At 47.8% G+C, this 26,301-nt stretch overlaps 1 protein-coding gene across 1 annotated transcript in view; it reads left to right on the forward strand.

Annotated features, from left to right (window-relative positions):
* The first annotated feature begins 837 nt into the window (after positions 1 to 837).
* The window catches only part of KLHL25 (kelch like family member 25), a 54,579-nt gene continuing 29,115 nt past the window's right edge, over positions 838 to 26,301 (forward strand). The window contains exon 1 of the mRNA XM_029238624.1: positions 838 to 896. The gene's annotated coding sequence lies outside the window, so the exon portion shown is untranslated. The remainder of the gene's footprint in view (positions 897 to 26,301) is intronic.

A 26,301-nucleotide genomic window follows, 5' to 3' on the forward strand; every position in this document is an offset into this window, starting at 1 on the left:
GTTGCACACTTACTTTGTCATAGGAGTTTGTCTCCTTTAATCCCTCAGATAATTCGATGAGGACTTTTTACCTGCCACGTTACAGATGAAGTTAGATATACAGCAACCTGAAGTGGTGGAATGAGATGCAAACTCAGAAAGCAAGAAGGAGAAATTATAGATAATTTTCCCCACTCTGAGACTAGCCCATCGCTCAGGCATCCAGCAAATATTTGTGGAGTGAATTAATGAATGGATGAATGAATGAATGAATATTTGAAGGTCGGCTTACAAAGGAACTTAGTGAGAAATGACACTGGTAGGAGAGCTAAATACATATTCCAAGCACAGATGGGGTTCAGTGGCTGAAGAAAATCCCAAACACTGAAACGAGCTCAAAATAAAAAGAAACGGTTTCCTTAACACTTTCACAACTAGGTGAAAGGTGTGTCTCCGCAGACCAGGTACAGAAGACGCATTTGCAATCTACAGAGCTCCCTCCTTCGGAAAGCTCTGGAACACAGTCGGGTTTTGTTCGCAAACTTCGGCCGCGGGGGCGGGCAGGGGCCTGCCCCTTTAAGAATCTGGTCGAAGTCCTTTTTCTCTCCCTGCCCCCCCCCCCCACTCGCGGTGCTGGGGAAGCCCAGCGCCCACCCCTTTCTCCTCTTGCTGGCTTAACTACGGGTTCGGATGCCCATCCGTCACAGAGGCGCCGCCTCTGATTGGCTTCAGGCCGGGAGGCGGGGCGGGAAGGCCGGAGAAACTAGTTTGTTGGCGGCGCCCCGGCTGTACCTCAGTAGCAACGCGCTCAGCGGCTTTTGCGAGCTGGGGGAGGGGAGCAGCGGCGGCGAGGGCTGCGGAGCCTCGCGCGGGCGGCTAGGGGCCTCTGAGCGCGGCGGGTGGCGACGCCCCGAGTGGTGAGTACCCGGGCTGGGCTGGGGGCGCCGTCCTCGGGCCGGTTTAGCCGCGCGCCCGGCCGCCGGCTTTGGCACTTGTCACCACCCCTCACCCCGCGCCGGGATCGGGAGCGCCGGGTCCTGCGCGCCCCGCCGTGGGAGCCCCCGGCAGAGTGAGCCTCGCGGGACCGCGTGCCCCGCGAGCAGCACAGCGGGGTCGAGTGTCTGGAACCGCCTCGGCCACCTCGGGGTCTCGGAGGGCTGGAGTCGGGGACAATGGTGGGGAGTGGAGGTCTGTAGAGAGCCGTCTCCTCCCCAACCCCGTTCCTCCCTCCTCGCGAGTGCCGGGGGACCCGGCGAGGGTATTTGCTGAAAGCTCTGAGCGAGAGAATGAATTGTTTTGCAAATGGATGTTGCGCGCGGGAGCTGCAACTCTTTCCCCTGGGAGTGCTTGATTCATTGAGTCCGCAGACTCTCTTTTTAAAAAATTACTATCGATCCTGGAAAGTGGAGGCTGCCTGTCTTTGAGGATGTGAGCAGTCCGGCTTTGCGCCGCGGGCCGGGCGAAGTCCCCGCGCACTTGACGCCGAGGGCCAGATGGCTGCCTGCCTCGTGCAGAGCGAGGGCCGAGGGTTTTAACCAAGGGAAAGGTCGTCCACGCGAGCCCGGCCCGGAGTCTCCTGTGCCCCGGCCGTTTACGTCCCACCTGACAGGGCCCCTCGTCTCTGTTTAGAGAGCTGTGGAGCAGCAGAGGAATGGTCACCCGTCCTAAGCCCTGCCCACCTGCCCCCCAGGGTGGCCGCCACCCTAGCAGGTCCAGAGCAAGCCTTCTCTGGCCCTGGCTGTCCTGTTCACCCCATCTTGCCCAGGCTCCGGGACCCCGCAGCACTTGGGCACGCCCCCTACTCCTTTTTTCCCTCGTGGTTGCTTGAGAAGCTTTCTGGTTGGGACTCTGTGCCCCCAGGGGCACCAGACATTTTTGTGCTGGTGCTTCAAAGAGCCCAAAGTTCATTTCCACTGTCTTTGAGCAGAGAAATCTTTATAGAGATCTTAACAAAGGGGGTGGGGTGGGGGCCGACCCAGGTCCCCCGCAGGTTTAACGCAGCCACTCTTGGTCCTGCTGGGTTGCTTTGGGCAGGGGGAAGGCTCCCTGAGCTTTGGCCCTCCCTGGTGAGTCAGGGCAGAGAAGGCTAGGTGTCTGGGCCTTTTGGTTTCACTCTGGTTCTGGCGGCGTGACTGAGGGAGGGAAGTTGCCAGGGGGAGAGGAGGCAGGAACCCCACAGTCTGATCACAGGCCAGACTCTGGTGACTCTGACTTGGTTCAGGCCCTTTGGGACCCTGGGCCTCAGTCTGCCCATTCACAGGTGGGACCGATGCTCTTTGAGCCCAGGTGTGCTGTTAGTATTGCTAAGGGGGTGTTGGTGAAGGCTTGCATTTGGGGATTGGGGAGGAGTAGGACCCAAGGTCCACCCCACCGGGGGCAGGTTTGGTGTCCTTCTAACACGGGGTCCTTGAGTCCCCAAGCCGTGCCTTTGGAGGATGACGGAATCAGTCTTCTGTGCCCGGCAGCTATCTCCGTCTTGAGCCATTCCCTTTGTCAGGAAGTGACTCCATCCAGGTTACTCAAAGGAAGGTAGAGAGAAATGGTAGAGACCTTCCTCCCGGGGCTTAGGCTGCAGCCGGATTTGTGTATGTGGTGCAGAGAGAGGAGCCGTGGGCGACTGGCACACTCCACCTCAGAGGCGGCTTCTGCAGCCTGATGCCCCTTAATAACATCTTAAACCTGTGGGCGCTCAGTGTGGGAGAGGAGAGCAGGAAGAAAGAGGACGATTACCCGGGCCTTGGACTTCCTGGTCTGCAGCGAAAGCAGGCTTGGTTCTTCCCATCTATTACCGTGATGCACGGTTGGGGGGGGGGGTGGTCAAAGGGAGTGGTGGTTTGTTCATTCATTCATTAACCGATTAATTGATTCATGGTTTGAGGGGGCTTGATTGGGACCCTGCCTTCGGGGAGCTCCTGGACCAGGTGTGCTGGCATGCGTGTGGCTTAGAGGCCCTGACACATCGAGGTGTGCACAGTACCCCAGTAACAAAGGCAGCAAGGGGAGCTGAGGGGACACAGGAGGTGCGCGGGTGGTGAAGGCTTCCTGGAGAGATGATGCCTTGATTAAGTAAAGATGAGAAAGGCATGTGGTGGGCTACCACCTCCCCCCACCCACTCACACTTCTCCCAGAGGCCACTTCATTGCCAGCCTCCAGGCAGGTGCAGGTTGAGGGCAGAGAGCATGCAGGTGGGAGTTGATGGAAAGGTTCACCTGGGACTGTGGTGGTCTGGCCCAGGAGTCCCCCAGGAGGATGGGTGGCTTCTGGATACAGCCGATCTGCTCAGGGGATCATGGGAGACCCCACCCCACCAGCCCCAAACACCAGCCCATTGCCTGAGCCCTTAGTGCCACGGTACCAGCCCTCAGTGTGGGTGTGGCCTGAAAACGGAGGGCACAAGAAGACAGAGTGGCCAGACACAAATGAATTGGCTGATTGAGATGCTCCTTTTCATCTGATGCGGTAAATTTCATAATTGAATTGCCTTAGGCAACCAGGGCTATTGAAGCATTTTCCCAGCCAGAAAACACTTAGCTGGGACAGCTAGGGGCGGGGGTGGGGAGAGTGTATGCGTCCACAGCTTTTACTCACAGCATCCCAGCAGGCCTTTTCCCTTAGGAATCTGGGTCTGTCCCCAGGTGATGGAAGTCAGCCCAGCATCCCCTGTAGGTTCCACCCCCTTTCCTAGACCATCTGGCCCCTGAGCAGCACTGCTCCCACCCCAGTCTAATATGTAGCTAAAGCTGATACCTGTCACCTTCAGGCACTCACCTTGCCAGGCTTACTCCAGTTCCCTTGGCTGTTAGGAGCATGGAGGGGGGATTGTGGGATGGAGGGCAGAGAGAGGGCTCAGGGATGGGAGGGTTCCCTGTTATTAAGTCTCTTCAGCACCAGGTTGGGGGATGGGGGGAGGAGCATGGGCTCTTTGTACTGGACTCGGGTTCAGATGTTGCTTATGTGTCTGTGGTCAGCCCTCTCCTGGGGTCCCAGCCACCTGCACCCACCCTGCCCCCTCCCTCTGGTGCCAGTAGACGCTGTTCTTTCTTACTGCTAAACCTTTCCTTCCCAGCCCTGTCAGTGACCTTTTGGATGAAAAATGGTAGGCGTGTGTGGCTCACTAACCTGTTTTTGAAAGTGCCAGCTCTGTGGTCTCAGAAATCCAGCTTAGTTGAGAAATTTCACTGTATTTTCTGCAAATACATAAAAATCTCCCAAGCCATTCCCTCCCCCAACGATGGTCTCCTGCACCTCTGGGACAGAGTTTAGATGAGGCTCTCTGGGCCCCACCTTGTTTCAGCGTGACTGAGGCCCAAGGCCAGCTGCACCTCTTCACCAGCTATCCCACAGATGGAACCCTCACACCTGGACCGTGTCAGCAGAAAGAGCACTTAAGTGGGGGTCTGGGAGTCCTGCTCTGCCCCTACCTGGCTGTACGACTTCCTGTAGGTCCCCTTACCTCCATGGGCCTCGATTTGCTCTTCTGTAAAATGGGTGGATGTTCTTCGGTACAATGCTTCTACTAAATGTCTTGCTGTAAAATCTCAAAAGGTCTTGTGTCCTCTGGTATTAAGTAGTTTTATAAGGCTTGAGTTACTTGCATAGCTCTCTTGGGCAGGAAGAGGGAGAGGTGGCCGGTAGAGTGCAGAGGGGCTGAATTAGAAGGCAGGAATCTGGCGTCCTAGGTCCAGCTCCGCCTCTGATGGGTGCTGTTGGCCTTTGGGCAGGTCACCTTCCGTCTCTGGGCCCTCATTTTTCCACCTGTAGAATGAAAGTGGTGTAGTAGGCAGGCGCCCCATTTCCTTTCCTTTCTTGGTGAGTGGAAACTGAGTCAGACTTCCCCAGTAACTCCCCAGTAACTCCCAGTAACTCCCCTGCCTCTGTCCACTGCCTTGGAGTTTAGGGCCCAGGTGTGAAGGGCAGCAGGTGTGGGAGCACTTAAATTGACACCCCCCACCCAGCCCGGAACAGATGGGGTGAGACCTCGCCTGCGGAGTGTCCCCTGGGCATAGAGCCTAGGGCCACCTCTGAAAGGAGAGACGGACAGAGACTTCCTAGGGGGCAAGAGGGATCTTGAGGGAGCCCAGGGGGACAGAGGAGGACGCCAGGCTCCCTGCCTTCTGCACGCAGCGCTTTGCCAAGGAGGCGCCTGCAAGACCAGTCTGATGGCTCCTCCTGCGAGGAGGCGGTAGGCGGGGGCTGAGCAGGGCCGTGGGAGAACTGTGTCGGCGGCTGCCGAAGGGAGGACCCCTTAGTCGCTCCCCACCCACCTCTGTCTGCCAGGAAGTCACCTTGGACTGTCAGCGGCCCTCCCGTCAGAGTAGGTAGTGGGGATAGGATGGAAACTCAGACTCAGACTTGCTTATTTTCTGCCTGCTCCTGTTGGGCCCCCAGGGAGAGGCTGAGCACAGATCAATCTAGGCTGAAAGGAATTAATTTCCTAATTAAGATAAGAAAGGCTTGGCTCATTCAAACCCCAGGATGAGCTGCCTGCCAGATTTGCAGTTGGCCAGGTCAGATCTGTCTGGTCAGGAGTGAGGGCCAAGAGACGGAGGAGCTCTTTTTCTAGAAAGCCATGGCGATTGCATCCTGCATCCAGAGTTCAAGTTCTGCTGCATCCCAGCTGGGCTTGCGAGACCCTGGGCAGCAAGTCCCTTAGCCCGTGAGCACCTGTATTATTTGCGGCTTTGGAAATCCGAGGGAGCGAGACGTACAGCTCCATTCAGGCAACAGACATTTATTCAGCACCTTCTGAATGGCTCACCCTGGACAAGAAACTGGGAAGGGAAAGTCAGGTTCAAAGAGGGTCTGTACTTGCAAGCTCGGCCTCTGGCCTGGGAGACAGACAAGTAGTCAGGTGGTTATGGGTCAGCGCTAGGCTGTGAGTGGCGTGGCCAGAGCCATTGGACACGTGAGGAAATGGACTGTCGTTTGTGTCTCAATTCCTAATGTGGCCAACGAATGTTTTTTGCCATCTGTTTTTCTGCCAGGATCTGCGATGCAGCAGGGAACAAGGCAAGGTCCCCACCATCCTGGGGCCCCCATTCAACTGGGGGAGGCAGACCACAGATGGATAAAATAAATAGAGCTGCGGTTGGGCTGCAGAAAGCGGATGGGGAGGTGTGAGGAAAAGGATCAAGGTGGGGCATCTGCTTAGACGAGGGGGCTCTGGGCTGGTGACATTTGAGCCGAGACCTCCAAGACGGCAAGAGGCAGCTGTGGGAAGTTCTGAGGAAGGGGGTGCCCAGCAAGTGCACAGGCTGGGAGCATTGTGGGCTGGGGAGGGGGTTGAGATGAGACCCAGAGATAGGCTGCAGCCATTCCATCCTGGAATCTTCTGTTGCGTAGGGAGCCTAAGGAAAACATGTTCCTTTTAAGTTGTTTTATTGTCTTTAATTTCAGTCATACATCAGTAGGTTCCCTTTATAAACAAACAATATAAGAAGAAATGGAGCATGGTATGAAAGTGGCCCCATCCTTGGTATCTGTCAGCAGTTTGGGGCATACTGTTCTCATCCCCCTTTTCATATACAGATTTTGTGCTTATGTAATTTGGATCACACTCAGTACTCCACAGTGTCTATCACTTACTGTGTGGTGAATCTCTTTCTCTTTTCACAGCAGTGTAGTATTCCATGGTGCGGCCAGACCACCATCTTTCAGCTCACAGTCTCCTAACAGAAGACGTTTTAGTTGTGTCTGATTTTTCTTCCCCCCTATACAATCCATGAAGTCATGCACATCCTTGCTCATACGTCTTTCTGGTCTTTAAATTTTCAATGTCAAAACCAAGTGCCGTTTGCAAAGACTAATAAGCCAGTTTTCTCTCCCATTGATGGTGTCTGGGAGCCCACTTCCCCACGTCCTCACCACGCTTCTTATTATCCACATTTTCCCTTTTAGCTACTGTGATGGGGGAAAAGGATCTCATTATTCCTTAAAAAAAAAAAAAAAAGTGATCCAGTTTATTCAGGCTTTCTCTTTTTATTGTAATCCATCGTTGTTTTTCCCAGAGGATCAAGGTTTAGCGAGTGCTGCCTCTCGCTGGTCTGACCGCGGCTGGGCACTCAGCGAAGCCTTTGCCCTGTGTGCTCATCTGTGAAATGAGGTCCTTTTAATCCCCGCCCTGCCCCCTGCCAGGCTGCTGCGTTTTGGGCATGGGAAAACATTCCTGAAAGTTCATTTTATGCTGAAAAGCTCTGCAGACATCATGGGTTTTACTAGTGAAAGGCAGATGTCTGGAGCCTGGAACATTTGAATGGATGTGAGTGTTTCTAAACAGCCAGTGTGTCCAGGGGAGGGACTGGGCTGGCTTTAGGTGGGACGTCTGCCTTGCATCCCTGAGATGGGGAGGGCCTCACCCAGCCGAGTCAAATAAATGAGCCAGGAGGGCAGAGAAAGTTCTCTAGCTGGTTCTCTAGCTGGTCTAGGGACAGGCTCAGAAAGGGGCATTGGTCACCACAGACTTGATCCCCCATTTATCTGTTGGTAGAGACCAAAGGCTGGGGCTCCTAGAACTTTGTGCATTTCCATGTTTGTTACTTTGGGGGTCCTTGTCTGTTTTCTTGTAACAGGAGGCTTTAAAATAAGCAAAAGATTGACAAAAGGGCCCTTGTACTTGATTTGGAGACAGAAGGAGGGGAAGCTGTGGGGATTGATAAAGGAAAGGTGGGATCAGGGCCAAGGAAAACCAGGCCCATGTGGTCCCTGGGCGGCCTCAGGCCCCATGATGCAGGAGCCAGGGAGCGGGCTGGGCCCCTGGAGGAATTCATCACTGCTGGGATTCAGGTGCCTGGGGTATATATAGCTAGGCTCTCCTGTCCTTCCCCAAGTGGGCTCTAACACAGCGGGTCCACACCTTGGGGAGCAGCATCCAGACTTGGCTGCGATTGCCCTGCTGCCGCCTGGGACCTAAGCCCTGGTGGAGGCTTCTGTTATCCCCACCAGCCTGACCTGGTTGGGACAGCTGTGGGGAGCTGGGGGGGACTAGGCCACAGACAGGAAGGTGGACAGACATGGGGGGGGGCGGTGATAGCAGCGAACGAACAAGCAGGTGGACAGAGGGCTTTGGTCGGGAGGCATCCTGCCTTTGTACCTCTGCAGCCAGTGGGCAGGAGGGGAGAAGGCTGAGACCTTGGATGCAGGCACATCTTTGCATTTGTTAGGCATCCCATGGTTCTGAGGGCTGGGTTTTTCATGAAGGGAGTGAGGGGAGCATCTCACTCAGGAGCTGGCTCGAGGGCAGTCCGTGAGGGCAGGGGCAGACTGGGTCCCACCCCACTGCCACCCCCAGCCCAGCCTGCAGGGGCTTGTGGAGTCAGAGTGAGGTCGAGTCGCCAGGTTTTGTTTCAGGCACCAGGATCGACTGGTCTGTCCGTGTTGCAGGAAGTTGCAGCTGCTATTTTTACTGCTCCAACTAGGACTTTTTACAGGAAGGTACAATTACAAGCAAAATGTCAGGGTTTGGCTGGCCAGCTGATCCCTGGGAGGCTGCCACAGGCCAAGGCAGGGACGATGGTGGTGTCGGTGGGTGTGTAAAGCAAGACTCATTTGCACGTGGACACATCCCTACCCTGGGTGCTGGGTGGCTTCCTGTGAACTGCTTGCAGTGTCTATATAGTTTTCCTCTAGGCAGAAAAGAGGACTTTGCTGGGATTTGTCCAGGTTAGTGCACCTGAACACGTTATGATTGGCTGGTCATGAGATTATGAAGCCAATCTGGGGAGCTGTAAGCCATTCTGTTCCGGACTGCTCAGGAAGCTGAAATTTTGTTAAATGAAATTATTGAGACCCTACGGTGTGATAGCCACACTGCTAAGTGCTAGAGGTAGAGATGGATCAGACAGACCCCGCCCTAGAGCATCACCCATGCAGCATTAAGGATGCAGAAAGTGCCATCCCTGAACCCTTTGGACAAACACCTGGTATGTTTTTAATTTATATGCCTTATGGCCAGAGGCCAAGCAGGGCTTACGTTAGCTTCTGTTGTGGCCTAACGGATCACCACTAACTTAGTGGCTTAAACAGTACCTATTTATTAGCTCACAGTTCTGTAGGTCAGAAACCTGGGCTGGCTCAACTGGGTTCTCTGCCTAGGCTGTCACAAGTCCAAGGTCAAGTACCAGCTGGACTGGACTCTTATCCTGAGGCTCTGGGGGAGAATCTGCTTCCAGACTCATTCAGGTTGTTGGGAGAATCAAGTTCTTGGTGGTTGTAGGACTGAGGTCCCTCTCTCCTCCCTGGCTGTCAGCTAGGTGCTGATCTTGGCTCCTACAGGCTGCTGCATTCCATGCCAGATACCCCATCTCTAAGCAGCAGTGGAGTGTCAGATCCTTTCCTGCTTCAGATCTCTGACATCAACTTCTGCAATCAGCTGAAGAAAACTCTGCTTTAAAGAGCTCATGTGATTAAGTCAGGCCCACTCAGAGCATCTCCCTATTTTAAGGCCACCTGATTAGTTAGTAATATCATTAATTATATCTGCAAGTCCCTTTGCTATGTAGGTAACATGGTCACAGGAGTAAGACCAGGGGTGGAGATCAGGGTGCCATCCTTGAATTTTCCTGCCAAGAGCTTGTGCCAACAGGGGCTACAACAGCAACAGTATTGATAACAGCAGGTCTCATGAATAGAGTGAATTTTGTGTGTCCCACTGTACTGGGCTCTTTACATGGACCTTCTCATTTAATTCTCAGGATAGCACATTGACACTTATTCCACCCGCCCCATTTTCCAGATGAGTAAAACTGAGGCTCAGAGAATATAAGTACCTTGGGCCAGTCATACAGGTAGAAACAGCAGTGCTGGGATTTGAGACCAGGACCTTAGCGCCTAACCACCCCCTCAGGGTGCTCGAGGCCAGCATCTCCAGTTTGATTACTGTGATATGCAGAACACCGTGTAGGACAGGGATGAGGGTTGCTCTTTCCCATCCAGCATTTAAAATACTTAAATATGAAACATACCAATCATATTGCAGGTTAACACAGCAGACACTGAGGACCTCTCACGTGGATCTTTTTGATTCTTATTCCAGTGGGTATTTGTGGTTAATCTACTTCCCATTCAGCAATATTATCGATCTAATGTATTCCAGGCAGCAAAGATGACACAGAATAGTGTCCTCGATGAGTTGAAAATAAAAATAAAGGCAGAGTACCCAATGCCCTGAAGGAATAAATAATGCTGGACTAGAGAAGAACCCTCACAGCACCGCAGCAAAGGGCCAACGGGTATTAGAATGTTAATTGTAGGAGACAAGACAAAAATGTTCTCTTTACTCTCTGCCATGTTCCTGGTGCATAGCACAGGACCCAGCACATGGTAGATGCTCAGAAATTCCTTGTCAGGTTAATTTTTTCAGTATCTACTATGTACGAGGCCCTGTACACGCCAGACAGATGTCAAGTCCAGGGGAGGGTGTGAGCGTGAAAAGAGAGGGCTTATGGAGAGAGGGAGTGGGGATGGGAGAGCTGGAAAGTCCAGCATGTGCCCCAGCGAGTGGTGGGGGAGAGGGGCTGGGGACCAGATTGCACAAGGCTTGGATGTCCAAGCCTCCTTGAAGCTTTTGAGCAGGAGAGAATGGTGGTCAAAAGTGAAGACCGGATTGCCTGGAGTGGGAGAGACTGGGGACAGGGCCTGTTCATAGCCCATTCCGCAACTGTGAAGTCCTCACCTTGTTTCCGACGCAGGACTAGCCACACAAGGGACCCAGGAAGGAGGATTTAATGGAACTTGGTGGCCGAATGATATGCTAAAAATGTATGTATGAATGAGTTGCAGTTTCTGGGCACCCATGTATTTGGCTATAAATACACGTTACATATGTAATTTCAAGAGACCAAGAATCATCAACTGCAAAGCCCAAGGGCAGCAGCCCATGCGTGGCCCCTGTAGTTTGCCGTCTCAGGCGCTGCCCTCTGCAAACCATCGAGGTCTGTTATTTGGGGGAAAATGAGGGGTCCTGTGGCGAGAAGAAAGCATCTGGTGATGGAGGGAGGCGCAGAGCAGGTTGGGTTCTTCGAGGGGAGGCCGGCCAGCGGGGATCAGAGGGCGCCAGCTCCTGTGCCCACATGTCCATGCAAGCTGGGGAGGGGCCGAGACCCTCCGGGCAGGTGATTCCACTCTCACTGCCCTTCACTTTCCATGGCAGTTTCTTTTTCGAGTACTTTAAAAAAAAAAACATGGTTAATGTGTGGAGGATGAGGAAGTTTTGCTAACCCACTGTTCTCACAATGTGGTCCCGGACGGTCCCTGGGATTTTTTCGTGGTCCACGGGGGTCAAAACTGTTTTCATAGTAACACCCAGATATTATTTGCCTTTTTCACCCATTCCCTCCCTGTGCATAACCCCGTGACCCAATGTTTTCCAGATGACCATTGCATGAAGTTACTAAATCATGCATGTGTAAGTGAGCCAGAGTGCAAGACAGACCAGGAGACGGGAAGGTCATGGAGTACACAAGGGCACCACACGGGCTCAGGTCCCACACTGCAGCTAATCTTTAAGAAACTAGTGCTTGACAAGTCTTAGTGTTTTGTCAAAGAGGAATATCCAAAATGATCTGTAAAGGCTCTTAAAATCTGTTCCCTTTTCCAACTCCCTGTCTGTATGAGGCTGGATTTTCTTCTAGTCTTCACAATGAAAACATTTTACAATGTTTAGGAGTATGGGATTAACACTTACACACTACTATATATAAAATAGGTAAGCATTAAGGATTTACTGTATAGCACTGGGAACTGTATTCAGGATCTTGTAATAACCTATGATGGAAAGTAATCTAAATATATATATATAACAATCACTTTGCTGTACACCTGAAACTAACACAATATTGTAAATCAGCTATACTTCAATTAAAAAAAACACATTTTACAACAAATTGAATGCAGAAGCAGTTAGAGAGTCTGGCCACTATTGTCAATAAAATAAATTTTTTTTTGGAAACTAGATTTATGAAAAACAACTGTTATTTATGCTAACATATAATGAGTTTATTATTGTTCTTCAGGTAACTAGTGTACATTTCAGTTTTGTCTCAGTTTTAATTTTGTCTGTGATAAATATCAATAGGTTAAACCACGTGACAGAAGCCCCTTAGGGTCCTCAATCATTTTCAAATTGTAAAAAATCCTGAGACCAAACCATTTGAGAACAGGTGTGCTAGGCAAAGCCCTTGCAAGCTGGGGCCTGGGTGTGGGCCCTGCACCCAGCTCTGTTCATCTGTTTTCCCCTTTGAGTCCCTTGGCAATCCTGCGAGGTTGGTGTGATTATTTTCACATCCATTTTACAAATGTGGAAACCGAGGCACTGAGCATTTGAATACCCAGCACAGGCCTCGCAGTATAGAGGTGGCAGTGCCAGCAAGCAGGGAGGTGCCAGACCGACGTCCCTGTTCCCCAGGCAGGGAGGAAGCCAGGCGCCTGAGAGAGAGCTTGTAATGCAGGCCTGGTCTGTGTCCTCAAGTTACGAGCTGTTGGACGTAGTGCGAGCCCTTCAGGGTGGCATGGGGCCTGGCAGGTGGGGAGGCACACTTCCACACCCTTCCTCCTTTCTTGAGGCCCAGGAAGGCAGACTCAGGTTTGCTAAGTGGCAGCGAGGCACTTGGGAAATCAAGTGTTTTTCATTAAAAACAGCATCTCCTGTTCAGGCACACACGGTGTTTGCAGCCAGGAAGGTGGTTCTTTCTAAACAGCCCATGTTATGCCTTTCGAGCGAGCAAAACAGCTTTGAATACTGAGGATGTGTGCACGTTTCTTACCTTCTCTGAGCCTCAGTTTGCCCACCTGTACAATAGGGACCGTGACGCCTCAAAGAGGTGCCGTAAGGATGAAATGAAAGAAGGCATGTACAGGGCCTGATGCAAAAGCTCGTTCACAGCCAGGTTCGAAAAAAAGTGACTCCGGGACTTCCCTGGCGGTCCAGTGGTTAGGACCCAGCACTGCACGGGGCACAGGTTCGACCCCTGGCTAGGGAACTAAGATCCCATACGCTGTGTGGCACGACCCCCCCCCCCCAAAAAAAAACCAAAAAAGTGACCCTGCATCTGGCACAGTGTCCGGCAGGTTCAGGGGTGTGTGCGGTGGGGACAGCCTCCCCACCCTCCTCTCCAGTGGTAGCTATCAACCCATTTCTCACCCAACCTACCAGAGACAGTCTGCAACCCCAGCAGGTGCGTGTGTGTGTGTATTACGTGTCTATGTGTATGACTAGGTAGTCGGTTTTTAACAGATGTAAGAGATGGCATCCTATTCATAGCACTTCTCGTTTTAGCAGAGAAAGCCAGTTGCTTATTTTTTTATATATATAGTTCTGTAGTACTCCATTGTATGAATGAACCACCATTTCTTTAACTGGGCCTCTTGCCTGTGAACACTGAGCCTGTTTCCAGCCTTTTGCTTGCAGCCAAGAGTGTGCAAGTGTGATGGAGGGCAGGATTCCTGGGCTGGAGAGGCTGGGGCAGAGGGCTTTTGTCATTTTGAAAGATCTTACCAAAGTGCTCTCCAGCTACACTCCCCTGCCCTCCTCCCTCTCCATGGGAGAAGAGAAACAGAGCTGTGTCTTGGGCTTTAGCAATTGAGGCACATTCCCATTCTGGTTCGACAGCAGCCCTGGCAGCCTGGAGTAGAACGAAGCTTCTAGAGCACAGGGAGAAAGAAATCCACGAACAAGTAGCTGGTGCTTGACTTTTTTTTTTTTTCCTTCTGTCCTGTTCTGCGTGTGCATTTTCCTCCCAGGCTGTCACTCCAGGTGGCTCACTGAAAGTGATATCTAGGCCACAGTGCTTTTAATGACTCCATCTGTGGGGCTCTGTGACTCTTTCAGGGGACCAGACAGGAAGAGAGACAGCCTCCCTCCAGGCCCCCAGCCTCCCTCTGTTTGCCAAGGGCCTGGCCAGTCCTGCTGAAGAGGGAGGAACCCAGGACCAGGAGGCGGTGTTTGCTTTGTATGGGGGCTGTTCTCTGCCCCTGCTTGTTTCTCTCTGTCTCGCTCTGGATAAATGAAAGGAAACAAGTGATTTCAACAGATGGGCGAACCTGAGCACCAAGTGCTTTGTCCCCTCTGTGGTTAGACCAGGGATGTCCATTTCATTGGCCCCGCTCCCCTCTGCAGCAATAGCTGGGCTTGCAGACCCCCCAGCCTCGGGGGCCAGAGACAGTCCAGGCAGCCCCACTGAGCTGAGGGGCAGCAGGATGCGGCAGTGGAAGCCAGGTGGCAGCTTCTCTCGGCCCTTCCCTGCCGAATTTGGAGGCATCTGAGCCACTCCTCCCTTAGCTGAAAGAAGCCTCTTTGTTGCAGCGGTGGTTTCGTTAAGCATGGTAACCAGAGCTTCTATGACAGTATGACGTCACACATCTGTAATTCTTCTCCAAAGATTTTTATCTCAAGAGAATACGGTGATTCATAATACACCACAGCAAAGACGTTATTTGTTCGTTGGATACAAATGCAAAACTGTGGATGAATGAATTAGTAAGTCATGGTGCTTATATACTTCACAGACATTAAAAATTACAGCTGACAACCCCAGAGACGCTGGGATAAACCAACTGGTTCATCCCAGTGTCTGCATGCAGGAGACCCCTGATCAATCTGTGTTCAGTGGTGAATGAAGGATAGGAGCATGCAAACTCTGTGAATGGTAAAAACAATGTGAAAGTGTGTTCTGTAGTTGCAACAATGTAAAATGTTTGTTTTGGGATAAAAGCAGAAAATAATAAGCCAAAGTGAAAATAGTCATTGTGTTTGCAGTGCCTCTCAACCTTATCACTTCCCCCCACAAACCTTTTTGGACCTTTTATTCCTAATTGCACTCAACCCCCTTCCCCGCCATAAATTTTAATACCAGATACGCTATAAGTCTGTCTGTATGTATGTCTGTGCTTTGTACCTAAAACAAGTAAGATTTTTTTCTGTCTTCCAAGAACCAGTTTTTGCCTCCTTAGGACAGTGTTTCTGCCCACCACCTCCTGACCCCCTCAGCCCCCGTGAGGACGTCTGTGTCGGGGCTGTGATTCCTGGGGATTTGTCGTCTTTTGTGTCTTGCCCTCACCTTTGTGTTCTCTTCTCAGTAAAAATGACTGAGCTCCTGGGTGTGCCTGTTGGCCTATCTCACTTGGTTCATGGAGCTCACACTCAGAAGAGGTGGTCCTGGGCAGAAAAGGGGGCGCCAACCATCCGTGGCTGCATCTGCTGGGCTGGGCCTATGGCTGGGCAGTCATTACAGGGAGTCATTCCCACATATCCCTGCCTGGTGTCCCAGCCTGAAAAAAGCACTCAGACCAGTGCCTAGTACATAGTAAGTGCTCAGTCACTATGACTTATTGGTAGTAGTACTGTTGTCATTACCATTCATCTCTGAGCTGCTGTTTTCTTATGTGTAAATTACAAAACTAATAGGGCATATGGCAGGATTGCACCTCTGGTGCTGTCCCGGTGAACGAAGCTACGTGACTCGTTTTAGCTAATGAGATGGGGACAGAAGTGATGTGCGTCTTTCTAAGGCCAAGCACCGAATTGGCAGTGCCGCTTTCCAGAGCGTTCTCTATTTTCCCATTGGCATGGTGACTGGTGACATGGCGACTGCTCTGTCATCTGGGTCCCTGGGAGTGACAGTGATGAGAAGAGTACTCTCTCCTCCCCTGCCCCCTCAACCACCAACTAACCCACAGCGCATGTAGCATAAGAGCGAAATGTCTCTGTCCCCAAAGCCACCGAGATTCGGGGGTGTTTGTTGCTGCAGCACGACCTAGCCCATCTTGATTAAAACATTAGAGTCATAACCTTGTCAGGCTTGGTTGTGAGGATGAAATCTTCCATGTAAGATGCCCAGCACAGTATGGATACATGGTAGTCATGTGCTCCATGTGGCTCCCTTCCCAACCAGAATTCCCTGTTGATTCTTTGCAGCAGGTGTTGCTTCTTCCTACAGCAGAGTTTCACAGGCCTTGAGCGCTTACCCCTGTCCTCTGCCTTTTCTGGGAAGGCAGAGCCTGTTGCCTGGGAAAGGCCAGGGCAGTGCACCACCCAGACCCTTCCTCCAGAAGTGGCTCGCCCACTCCGGCAGAGCTGGCATCCATCCCCATAGCATCTATCAACTCGGAATAACAGCTCTGGCTCCCCGTTGACCAGAGACTGCTGGCAGCCTGAGATCTGGCTATCACTCACAGGAGCTAAAGTGGCTGCCCTTCCTCAAGTGTGCCTAACATTCGTGTGCGTTGAGTAAAAAGGCTGGAGCACATGGAGAAGGCACCGAGGCATTTGCCTGCCCCTCGGGGTCTGCTGGGACCACGTTCCCCTTCCTGGCTTTGGGTGCAGGAAGTTGGGCCATGTGTAGGATTCAGTGCCCACCTGGGACTGTGTGTGTGAGCACGCGTGACCCTTTTGAGAGGGTACAGTTGCACTGTTGCTCACGCCCTCAGGACAGCAGGTGGCAACCGGGCTGTCTCACACTGTGCCTTGTCAGAGGGTGTGGAAGGCTTGGGCTTCTGTCCAGAGGGGGCGAGCTCAGGGGCGGGCTCCACCCTTCGTGGGACATTCTGGCACTGCCTGAAGAGAACCCCATTTATTACCAGGCAGGGTATGAAGCAGACACCGTCACCCCTTCCCTGAACCTCACTCCATTCTAGAACCACCACCCTCATGGCCAGCGCATTCGCCTGCAGGAGGTCCCGGGCTTGCAGTGAGGCAGGGATGGGGTGAGGCTGGGGGCTGGGATAGGGTGGAGTAGCATCCAGCAGGCTAACCACGGGAGAGCAGGAGGCGTGCGTTACACAATTCCCGTGACTTTACTGCGGATTTGAAGTCTTTCAAAATCAAAAGCTGAAAAACAAGATCAAAATAAATAAATACATAGTAAAAAATATAAACAGTTTTAACCTGTTGGATTTTCAATAAAAATTCAGGTAATACGACTTCTGAATAAATATATATGAAGTTGTTTTTTGTTTTCTTTTTAAAAGAAAGGGCCATTGGAAGGTAGAAGCATCTAGGAAAAGGACCCATTGTCTGATAATTCACTTGTATCTAGAATGATCTGTGGCTCTGGTTCAGTTACAGTGGTCATACTGATTTTACTTTCACTTAACAATTAGATTTGTCTGCTTCATACGGTGCTTAGTTTGTTTTCCACTTGAAAATTGGACAGATGGCTGCCCCTGCACCCCGTGGGCTCCCCGAGGTGTGTGTGTCCCCCAGACTTGGGCAGGGTGGGGATTTGAGCTACAGTATCACGGGGCGTCCTCTTGGAACCCCGCTCCTGGGAACCTTGTTGCAGCACGCCGCCCTGCATAGCCCTGATATCTGATAGTGTTGGAATCCTTCATTATCACAGTTCTGGAGTAACCCAGATCCAGCAGGCTTGAAGAAAACCTTTAGTGTTTCTCCTGACCATAAAAATATTACATACTCATTAAAAAAAAATCAAATAACTTAAAAATGATTAGAGTAGACAGTGAAAATCCCCTTATTCAAAGTGGAGGTTGGGGTAATGTCTGCTGTGTCCTTTATTCAGTGACGGTGGTAATGACAACAGCAACAATAATAAAACAGCTGACCAAGTAAGCAGGAGAGGGCCAGGCCGTCCCAAATGCTTGTCATCGACGGTCTCATTTAAGTCTCAAACAAACCTATAAAATAGCGGCTGTTTTCGTCATCACTTTATGATTGAGAAAAATAGCCCAGAGAGGTGAATTAACTTTCTCGGGGTCACCAGTAAGGGCTGAGCTGTCTTCAGGGGCCCTGTTCCTGTGCACTGGTGTTGAGGAGCTGTGAGTTTCCCCGGGGCTGCCTTGTCACAGGTGTGTCAGTGCAGCTGGGGCAGAACCCCCGGGAGATACAGATTTAAAATACTTGCTGCCCCTCCCCTCTGCGGGCTGGGGTCCACCTGCTGCAGCTGGAATGTCCAAGGCGAATTCTTCACTTACACGATTGGCCCCAGGGTTCACATGCCAGTGGCCCTGTGTGATAGCGCCCCTGCCTGTCCCTGGCCTTTCTCTTCCCTGAAGGGCCGATGGTTTCCACCCAGCCTTTGCACCTGCTGCTTCTCTGCCTGAACCCTCCTTTCCCCGCCATCACATCTGGGCTCCGTTCATCACTTAAGTTTCATCCCACATGTCCCTTCTTCACAGGGGCCTAAATGAGCCCACCGTCGTCTTGTCCCTCTGTGGCCCATTGCCATTTTATTTTCTTCATAGAACTCCCAGGAAGGGAAAGTGTCCTGTTCACTGGTTTGGTTGCTTATCGCTGGTCTGTCTGCCCCCTTCCATACCGCCAACCACAGAGTGCAGGTCCATGGGGGCAGGAACTCTGTCACTGTGCATCACTGTCTCCCTGCCTGGCACGTGGGAATTGTTTGGGAAGCTTCTGGTGGATGAGCGAGTCAGAACCACATTACCTGCAACCCCTCAGCTGGGCCCTGGGATTTTCTGGCTCCTTCTGGCCACCAGCGAAGAGTGATGGAGTTGACACACTCATTTAGAAAGTTGCTAACTCCTGGCTGGGGGTGGAAGTGGGGGAGGGCGTTAGCGCTGCAGGACAGAGCTGGGCCTCCCAGAGAGTGACCCCCAAAATGCAGCTTTGATTGCCTCTGGTGCCTTTTTCTCTGAGAGTGGAGGTCTTTAGATCTTAGTCACTGGAATCTTCAGAGAGCTTGGCAAGTTTTCTTCTGATGGTCTTGCCTCTTGGCTAGTTTGTTTACTTATGTATTTGGCTGACTTTCCAAGGAGGATGAAAGGTGAGCTGGGCACCTTGCTATTTGGTGCTTTTTTTTTGCAATTTTATTTTATTATTATGTTTTTAAATAAATTACTTTTGGCTGTGTTGGGTCTTCGTTGCAGTGCGCAGGCTTCTCATTGCGGTGGCTTCTCTTGTGGAACGCGGGCTCTAGGAGCGTGGGCTTCAGTACTTGTGGCGCATGGGCTTGGTTGCTCTGCAGCATGTGGGATCTTCCCGGACCAGGGCTCGAACCCATGTCCCCTTCATTGGCAGGCAGATTCTTAACCACTGTGCCACCAGGGAAGTCCCTTTTTGCAATTTTAAAACTATATATATATTATATTGGAGTATAGTTGATTTACAATGTTGTGTTAGTTTCAGGTGTATAGCAAAGTGATTCAATTAGACGTATACATATATTCATTCTTCTTCAGATTCTTTTCTCATATAGGTTATCACAGAATATTGAGTAGACGTCCCTGTGCTGTACAGTAGGTCCTCGTTGGTTATTTGTCTTATATGTAGTGTGTATATGTTCGTCCCAAGCTCCTAATTTACCATTAGCCCCCCACCACGTTTCCCTTTTGATAACCATGAGTTTGTTTTCGATATCTATAAGTCTGTTTCTGTTTTGTAAATAAGTTCATTTGTATCATTTTTTTTAGATTCTACATATAAGTGATATCATATATTTGTCTTTGTCTGACTTCACTTAGTATGATAATCACTAGGTCCATCCATGTTGCTGCAAATGGCATTATTTCCTTCTTTTTTATGGCTGAGTAATATTCCATTGTAGGTATGTACCACATCTTCTTTATCTATTCCTCTGTTGATGGACAGTTAGTTTGCTTCTGTATCTTGGCTGTTGTAAATAGTGCTGCAGTGAACATTGGGGTGCATGTATCTTTTCGAATTATGGTTTTCTCCTTATATATGCCCAGTAGTGGGATTGCAGGATCATTTGGTAGTTCTATTTTTAGTTTCTTAAGGAAACTAAAAACTCCATACTGTTCTCCATAGTGGCTGTATCAATTTACATTCCCACTAACATGTAGGAGGGTTCCCTTTTCTCCACACCCTCTCCAGCATTTATTGTTTGTAGACTTTTTGAGGATGGCCATCCTGACTGGTGTGATGTAATACATCACTGCAGTTTTGATTTGCATTTCTCTAATAATTAGCGATGTTGGGCATCTTTCCATGTGCTTTTTGGCCATCCATATGTCTTCTTTGGAGAAACGTCTATTTAGATCTTCTGCCCATCTTTTTTATTGGGTTGTTTGTTTTTTGGATACAGAACAGCATATGCTGTTTGTATATTTTGGAGATTAATCCCTTTGAGTTGCATCATTTGTAAGTATTTTCTCCCATTCTGTGGGTTGTCTTTTCGTGTTTGTTTTCGTTTTTATTTTATTTTATTTTTTGCTTGTAATTTTATTTTATTTTATTCATTATTATTTCTTTTTGCATCTTTATTGGAGTATAATTGCTTTACAATGGTGTGTTAGTTTCTGCTTTATAACAAAGTGAATCAGTTATACATATACATATCTTCCCATATCTCTTCCCTCTTGCGTCTCCCTCCTTCCCACCCTCCCTATCCCACCCCTCCAGGTGGTCATAAAGCACCGAGCTGATCTCCCTGTGCTATGCGGCTGCTTCCCACTAGCTATCTGCCTTACGTTTGGTAGTGTATATATGTCCATGCCTCTCTCTCACTTTGTCACAGCTTACCCTTCCCCCTCCCCATATCCTCAAGTCCATTCTCTAGTCGGTCTGTGTCTTTATTCCTATCTTACCCCTAAGTTCTTCATGACATTTTTTTTTCTTAAATTCCATATATATGTGTTAGCATACGGTATTTGTCTTTCTCTTTCTGACTTACTTCACTCTGTATGACAGACTCTAGGTCCATCCACCTCACTACAAATAACTCAATTTCATTTCTTTTTATGGCTGAGTAATATTCCATTGTATATATGTGCCACATCTTCTTTATCCATTCATCTGATGACGGATGCTTAGGTTGTTTCCATCTCTGGGCTATTGTAAATAGAGCTGCAGTGAACATTTTGGTACATGACTCTTTTTGAATTATGGTTTTCTCAGGGTATGTGCCCAGTAGTGGGATTGCTGGGTCATATGGTAGTTCTATTTGTAGTTTTTTAAGGAACCTCCATACTGTTCTCCATAGTGGCTGTACCAATTTACATTCCCACCAGCAGTGCAAGAGTGTTCCCTTTTCTCCACACCCTCTCCAGCATTTATTGTTTGTAGATTTTTTGATGATGGCCATTCTGACTGGTGTGAGATGATATCTCATTGTAGTTTTGATTTGCATTTCTCTAATGAAATGATGTTGAGCATTCTTTCATGTGTTTGTTGGCAGCCTGTATATTTTCTTTGGAGAAATGTCTATTTAGGTCTTCTGCCCATTTTTGGATTGGGTTGTTTGTTTTTTTGTTATTGAGCTGCATGAGCTTCTTATAAATTTTGAAGATTAATCCTTTGTCAGTTGCTTCATTTGCAAATATTTTCTCCCATTCTGAGGGTTGTCTTTTGGTCTTGTTTATGGTTTCCTTTGCTGTGCAAAAGACTTGAAGTTTCATTAGGTCCCATTTGTTTATTTTTGTTTTTATTTCCATTTCTCTAGGAGGTGGGTCAAAAAGGATCTTGCTGTGATTTATATCATAGAGTGTTCTGCCTATGTTTTCCATTAAGAGTTTGATAGTTTCTGGCCTTACATTTAGGTGTTTAATCCATTTTGAGCTTATTTTTGTGTATGGTGTTAGGGAGTGATCTAATCTCATACTTTTACATGTAGCTGTCCAGTTTTCCCAGCACCACTTATTGAAGAGGCTGTCCTTTCTCCACTGTACATTCCTGCCTCCTTTATCAAAGATAAGGTGACCATATGTGCGTGGGTTTATCTCTGGGCTTTCTATCCTGTTCCATTGATCTATTTTTCTGTTTTTGTGCCAGTACCATACTGTCTTGATTACTGTAGCTTTGTAGTATAGTATGAAGTCAGGGAGCCTGATTCATCCGGCTCCATTTTTTGTTCTCAAGATTGCTTCAACTATTCAGGGTCTTTTGTGTTTCCATACAAATTGTGAAATTTTTTGTTCTAGTTCTGTGAAAAATGCCAGTGGCAGTTTGATAGGGATTGCATTGAATCTGTAGATTGCTTTGGGGAGTAGAGTCATTTTCAGAATGTTGATTCTTCCAATCCAAGAACATGGTATATCTCTCCATCTATTTGTATCATCTTTAATTTCTTCCATCAGTGTCTTATAATTTTCTGCATACAGGTCTTTTGTCTCCTTAGGTAGGCTTATTCCTAGATATTTTATTCTTTTTGTTGCAATGGTAAATGAGAGTGCTTTCTTGATTTCACTTTCAGATTTTTCATCATTAGTGTATAAGAATGCCAGAGATTTCTGTGCATTAATTTTGTATCCTGCTACTTCACCAAATTCATTGATTAGCTCTAGTAGTTTTCTGGTAGCATCTTTAGGATTCTCTATGTATAGTATCATGTCATCTGCAAACAGTGACAGCTTTACTTCTTCTTTTCCGATTTGGATTCCTTTTATTTACTTTTCTTTTCTGATTGCTGTGGCTAAAACTTCCAAAACTATGTTGAATAAGAGTAGTGAGAGTGGGCAACCTTGTCTTGTTCCTGATCTTAGTGGAAATGCTTTCAGTTTTTCACCATTGAGGACGATGTTGGCTGTGGGTTTGTCATATATGGCCTTTATTATGTTGAGGAAAGTTCCCTCTGTGCCTACTTTCTGCAGGGTTTTTATCATAAATGGGTGTTGAATTTTGTCAAAAGCTTTCTCTGCATCTATTGAGATGATCATATGGTTTTGCTCCTTCAGTTTGTTAATATGGTGTATCACGTTGATTGATTTGCGTATATTGAAGAATCCTTGCATTCCTGGAATAAACCCCACTTTATCATGGTGTATGATCCTTTTAATGTGCTGTTGGATTCTGTTTGCTAGTATTTTGTTGAGGATTTTTACATCTGTGTTCATCAGTGATATTGGCCTGTAGTTTTCTTTCTTTGTGACATCCTTGTCTGGTTTTGGTATCAAGGTGATGGTGGCCTCGTAGAATGAGTTTGGGAGTATTCCTCCCTCTGCTATATTTTGGAAGAGCTTGAGAAGGATAGGTGTTAGCTCTTCTCCAAATGTTTGATAGAATTGGCCTGTGAAGCCACCTGGTCCTGGGCTTTTGTTTGTTGGAAGATTTTTAATCACAGTTTCAATTTCAGTGCTTGTGTTTGGTCTGTTCATATTTTCTATTTCTTCCTGATTCAAATTCTTGCATTTCTAAGAATTTGTCCATTTCGTCCAGGTTGTCCATTTTATTGGCATAGAGTTGCTTGTAGTAATCTCTCATGATCTTTTGTATTTCTACAGTGTCAGTTGTTACTTCTCCTTTTTCATTTCTAATTCTATTGAGTTGAGTCCTCTTCCTCTTTTTCTTGATGAGTCTGGCTAATGGTTTATCAACTTTGTTTATCTTCTCAAAGAACCAGCTTTTAGTTTTATTGATCTTTGCTATCATTTCCTTCATTTCTTTTTCATTTATTTCTGATCTGACCTTTATGATTTCTTTCCTTCTGCTAACTTTGTGGGTTTTTTTGTTTTTCTTTCTCTAATTGCTTTAGGTGCAAGGTTAGGTTGTTTATTCGAGATGTTTCCTGTTTCTTAAGATAGGATTGTATTGCTATAAACTTCCATCTTAGAAATGCTTTTGCTGCATCCCATAGGTTTTGGGTTGTTGTGTCTCCATTGTCATTTGTTTCTAGGTATTTTTTGAGTTCTTCTTTGATCTCTTCAGTGATCACTTTGTTATTAAGTAGTGTATTGTTTAGCCTCCATGTTTTTGTATTTCTTACAGATCTTTTCCTGTAAGTGATATCTAGTCTCATAGTGTTGTGTTCGGAAAAGATACTTGATATAATTTCAGTTTTCTTAAATTTACCAAGGCTTGATTTGTGACCCAAGGTATGATCTATCCTGGAGAATGTTCCATGAGCACTTGAGAAAAATGTGTATTCTGTTGTTTTTGGATGGAATGTCCTATAAATATCAATTAAGTCCATCTTGTTTAATGTATCATTTAAAGCTTGTGTTTCCTTACTTATTTTCATTTTGGATGATCTGTCCATTGGTGAAAGTGGGGTGTTAAAAGTCCCCAACTATGAATGTGTTACTGTCGATTTCCCCTTTTATGGCTGTTAGTATTTGCCTTATGTATTGAGGTGCTCCTGTGTTGGGTGCATAAATATTTACAATTGTTATATCTTCTTCTTGGATCGATCCCTTGATCATTATGTAGTGTCCTTCTTTGTCTCTTCTAATAGTCTTTATTTTAAAGTCTATTTTGTCTGATATGAGAATTGCTACTCCAGCTTTCTTTTGGTTTCCATTTGCATGGAATATCTTTTTCCATCCTCTTACTTTCAGTCTGTATGTGTCTCTAGGTTTGAAGTGGGTCTGCTGTAGACAGCATATATATGGGTCTTGTTTTTGTATCCATTCAGCCAATCTGTGTCTTTTGGTGGGAGCATTTGGGCCATTTACATTTAAGGTTATTATCGATATGTATGTTCCTATTCCCATTTTCTTAATTGTTTTGGGTTCATTATTGTAGGTCTTTTCCTTCTCTTGTGTTTCTTGCCTAGAGAAGTTCCTTTAGCATTTGTTGTAAAGGTGGCTTGGTGGTGCTGAAGTCTCTCAGCTTTTGCTTGTCTGTAAAGGTTTTAATTTCTCCATCAAATCTGAATGAGATCCTTGCTGGGTAGAGTAATCTTGGTTGCAGGTTTTTCTCCTTCATCACTTTAAATATGTTTGCCACTCCCTTCTGGCTTGTAGGGTTTCTGCTGAGAGATCAGCTGTTAACCTTATGGGGATTCCCTTGTATGTTATTTTTCCCTTGCTGCTTTTAATATGTTTTCTTTGTATTTAATTTTTGACAGTTTGATTAGTATGTTTCTTGGCGTATTTCTCCTTGGATTTATCCTGTGTGGGACTCGCTGTGCTTCCTGGACTTGATTAACTATTTCCTTTCCCATATTAGGGAAGTTTTCAACTATAATCTCTTCAAATATTTTCTCAGTCCCTTTCTTTTTCTCTTCTTCTTCTGGAACCCCTATAATTCGAATGTTGGTGTGTTTAATGTTGTCCCAGAGGTCTCTGAGACTGTCCTCAGTTCTTTTCATTCTTTTTTTTTATTCTGCTCTCTAGTAGTTATTTCCACTATTTTATCTTCCAGGTCACTTATCCGTTCTTCTGCCTCAGTTATTCTGCTATTGATCCCATCTAGAGTATTTTTAATTTCATTTATTGTGTTGTTCATCATTGTTTGTTTCATCTTTAGTTCTTCTACGTCCTTGTTAAATGTTTCTTGCATTTTCTCTATTCTGTTTCCAAGATTTTGGATCATCTTTGCTATCATTATTCTGAATTCTTTTTCAGGTAGACTTCCTCTTTCCTCTTCATTTGTTAGGTCTGGTGGGTTTTTATCTTGCTCCTTCATCTGCTGTGTGTTTTTCTGTCTTCTCATTTTGCTTATCTTACTGTGTTTGGGGTCTCCTTTTTGCAGGCTGCAGGTTCGTAGTTCCCGTTGTTTTTGGTGTCTGTCCCCAGTGGCTAAGGTTGGTTCAGTGGGTTGTGTAGGCTTCTTGGTGGAGGGGACTAGTGCCTGTGTTCTGGTGGATGAGGCTGGATCTTGTTTTTCTGGTGGGCAGGTCCACATCTGGTGGTGTGTTTTACAGTGTCTGTGGACTTATTATTATTTTAGGCAGCCTCTCTGCTAATGGGTGGGGTTGTGTTCCTGTCTTGCTAGTTGTTTGGCATAGGGTGTCCAGCACTATAGCTTGCTAGTCGTTGAGTGAAGCTGGGTGCTGGTGTTGAGATGGAGATCTCTGGGAGATCTTCGCCGTCTGATATTACGTGGAGCTGGGAGGTCTCTTGTGGACCAGTGTCCTGAAGTTGGCTCTCCCACCTCAGAGGCACAGCACTGACTCCTGGCTGCAGCACCAAGAGCCTTTCATCCACACGGCTCAGAATAAAAGGGAGAAAAAGTAGAAAGAAAGAATTAGTAGAAGAAAGAAAGAAAGAAAGGGAGGGAAGGAGGGAGGGAGGGAGGGAGGAAGGAAAAAAAGAAAGAAGATAACGTAAAATAAAATAAAATATAATAAAGTTATTAAAATAAAAAATAATTATTAAGAAATACAAAATGGATGGATAGAACCGTAGGACAAATGGTGGAAGCAAAGCTATACAGACAAAATCTCACACATAAGCATACACATACACACTCACAAAAAGAGGAAAATGGGAAAAATCATAAATCTTGTTCTCAAAGTCCACCTCCTCAATTTGGGATGATTCATTGTCTATTCATGTATTCCATAGATGCAGGGTACATCAAGTTGATGTGGAGCTTTAATCCGCTGCTTCTGAGGCTACTGGGAGAGATTTCCCTTTCTCTTCTTTGTTTGCACAGCTCCCGGGGTTCAGCTTTGGATTTGGCCCCACTTCTGCGTGTAGGTTGCCGGAGGGCGTCTGTTCTTCGGTCAGATAGG

This window comes from Monodon monoceros, unplaced genomic scaffold (assembly GCF_005190385.1).
Source record: "Monodon monoceros isolate NGI ecotype Baffin Bay Population unplaced genomic scaffold, NGI_Narwhal_1 Super_Scaffold_21, whole genome shotgun sequence".
Lineage (NCBI taxonomy): Eukaryota > Metazoa > Chordata > Mammalia > Artiodactyla > Monodontidae > Monodon > Monodon monoceros.